Source organism: Trachemys scripta, chromosome 6 (assembly GCF_013100865.1).
Source record: "Trachemys scripta elegans isolate TJP31775 chromosome 6, CAS_Tse_1.0, whole genome shotgun sequence".
Lineage (NCBI taxonomy): Eukaryota > Metazoa > Chordata > Testudines > Emydidae > Trachemys > Trachemys scripta.
The window spans coordinates 58171195-58174600 of record NC_048303.1 but is presented as its reverse complement, the minus strand read 5'-3'; positions in this window follow the sequence as shown (position 1 = coordinate 58174600).

The window sequence follows — 3406 nt, the reverse complement described above, 5'->3', positions numbered from 1 at the left end:
TTTTAAAGTATTGCCTTTGCTGTTTTTAATCACATTCATACTTTAAAAAGCAGACTTTAAAAAGCCAAGTGGGGTCAGAGTATATCCCCAGAGTGGACTTGAGAGAAAAGACTAAGAACTATACAAACTCTATTTTAAGAAATTAAGAGCCCTTCTCTTACTTGCTGGTTTGGGATAAGTGCTGTTTTGACATTATATTTATAAGTAAGGGAGGGCAGTATTCTACCTACCCACATCAGTGAGAGTAAACAAAATAATTATTCAGTCAATAAGTAAACTATCTTCTTGTCAGTAAATTTTGTTCTGTTGACATCCATGTCACCATAGCATGAGTTTATATTATAGCGCTGTGTGATGCCTTCATTAATGTGAGTAACACCCAATATGGGGAAATTCCATCTCTACTAGCTACTGTAAGTCCTGGGTCATAGGCTGTGCACATCCATGGCCTACAAAAAATCAGATCAAGATAATATGGGGAAAAAAGCAGAAAGGAAACAAAACAGGCCCCCTCTCTCCCAGCTACATGAAGTGTCAGATAACCAGAAACAGCTGCTGTTTGGCTGGCTGTGGCTGCTGGCATCACTATGCTGGTTTGGCTGGCTTGCCTACCCAAGAAGCCTCCGGTAGCTTGGTTTTCACTCCAGAAAAGAAAGAATGGGATCTCTGTGTTGTGGGGTTGCTGGGTGCCTCTACGTTGAGCACCACACACTGAGCATAGCTCATTCCAATGAGCATAGCATGGTATAAATGTGTGTTCTCTCTCTTCTCCCATCCATGGTGGCTCATTTTAACAAATATTCTCCTTCACTAGCTTCCAACTGCTCATGACCAGTGACCAGGCAAACAATAGGTCTCGTGGTTCCCAATACAATTCTCATCTGAAATATCCTAAATACACCAGGACACGGTCTATACTCCCTCTCTCTCTCCCTCTCTTCTGAGCTCCAACAGAGTAAGGATAGCAGCCAGCAGTAATTCCATGGCCCTCAGCTCAATCCTTCATCTCTGGCTAGCTTTTTCTAGTGATCTCATAGTAGCTCTCCTCACAACTAGCTAGCCAAGGGTTCTTGCAAGGACTGACACAATGTCCTTCAGCTTCTCCCTTGTCCATATTCTTAAGGCAATTACCATTACTGTAAGATAGAACAATTGTCAAGAATAATTCATTCCTGTTAGCTAAGTCCTCAAACTTGTCATGGTCCTTACTGAACGAGGTAAAAAGCAACAACAAAAAGTCTATTCGCTCTAGACAATTGGCCTGCACAGAAAGACAGCAGCTACTCAGGCCAATAGAAGCCAGATAGTATGCCTTTTCCAGAATGGTTCTCCATGTGTTTTTGGCAAAGAAACAGTTATTAAATATTAAGTAGAAACATCTCATTGATGAACAAGATGCAAGCAAAATATCAAAGGGTTCCCTGAAAAATTTCCTGCTTTAATGAAAAGTGACTGCACATTTTGTGGATAAAAATAAATCCCATCATCACCATCTCTCTCTCTCTCTCTCTCACCTCCACTCCAAAAATTTCATATTCTTCTGCCATCCAAATACATACACCCTTCCTCTCCTCTCCCCTCCCTTGGCCCATATGCTTGCCACCCACCCCAGTACTCCATGGAAAGTCCTCTAGGAGGCTCCCTTACCTAGCAGTTGGTTTTAGCAACAGCAGAGACAGGCAGGCTGTCCTGCAGCCTTTGGTGGCACCAGTAATGGCAGGTGGGCATCCTGGTGGCCTATGGTTGTGGAGATGATTGCTTGGGTGGGTGAGGAGCAGGCATCCCCCCTTTTTGGTGGTAGTACAGGTGGTAGATTATAGATTACAGCACAAGACCTGTCTGGTTCTTGAAGTGGATCAGTCTGTGCTGATGGTTGTGTCCTTTAATTTGTGTGAGGATTGGGTGGTGGAGCAGGTTTCCCCAAGCTGGTTTGAGTGGGGGGCTGGGGAGAGAGAAAGTAGTAGGGGAAAGGACTAGTGGCTTTTCTCCCAGTGCTATTTTCTTCATACTGGAGGCAGAGGCTGAGCAGATGGACATCAGCAATGAGCAAGGCTTGAGCAATGAGTGTGACATCAGCTTGGCCCTACCGTCTCCTATTTGGGCACAGAGAGGTTACAGGGATCACATGGTACAATACCCATCCACTCCAAGTTGTATTGATGGGGGACACAGGAAAGTCATTCACTTTAATACCTGGTAGGCACACCACTGCTCCAAACTGAGCAGCAATTGGCTCAGTCCTAGGCATAAAGGAGGATGAAAGGGTTAACAAGAAATTCTTCCTTAACATTTTTGGTCGAGCCTGCAAAACACTTTTGGGGGGCCCTTCCCCCAAACATAATTAGATCCTGTCCTCCAATATTCCACCACTACGCTGGAGTCAGGATGCTGGGATGGGTAAGGGAAATGTAAGTATAGGTGTATGGGGGAGGGATAATTAAATATGTTCTCCAAATCTCCATCCATGCACACATTTTCTGTCTTCTGCTGAAGAAGTTGAGCCTGGTTTCTTGTGCCTGTCAACCCTAGCAACTGGAGGTTGCATTTAAATCCTTGTAGGAGCGAGAGGGGGCTGCAGACAGAGAGAGACTGAGGGCACGCACAGGAAGGGTGTCAGCCTGTCAGAGCTAATCCCCAGAATTGCCAAGAGGCGGCACCCTGCCTAGCTGTGAGTGGACCCCTTCACAGGTGCTTATGAAAGGTGCTGCACAGAAATCCTCCATCTACCCTTTAAATAATAATATCACCACCGGTAGGCTTTTATATAGTGCTTTTCATCCATACCTCTCAAAGCCTTTGCAAAAGGAGGTCAGTATTATCATCGCCATTTTACAGCTGGTAAAACTGAAGCATAGAGGTGAAGTGACTTGCTCACCATCACCCAGAAGACCAGTGGCAGATCTGGGAATAGAAACCAGGGATCACAGTCCAATATTCTATCGACTATACCACAGTGTCACGCACACACACAATGGCAGTAACTGTGCAAACTTACTGACATAATCCTGCCAATGTGCTTCAAACCTGACCTCCAAGGACCATCTTTACAGGGCAGGGCAGATTTCTTAACTAGTGAGTCCTCGGTTTGTCTGCTGATACTGCAAACAATGGTGCCAATTGTGATGATAGTGGCCTTGTGATGTGGACATTTGGTAACTAGAGGGACTGGACTGAGAGCAGTAGCTCATTTCACATTGAGCAACCAGCTGATGGAGAACAATTTTTGCTTACAACTTGAACAAGTGACTTTGCATTGAAAGGCTCCTTATAACCAGGTAACAGCTCTGATTAACCCCTCCACAACATTTGAGTTTCCAAGAAAACACACTGTCGGGGAATAAATCAAAACAGTCAATAGATGTTAATGTTCATTATGACAAACATTCAGGTGAAGTGAAAAGTACTT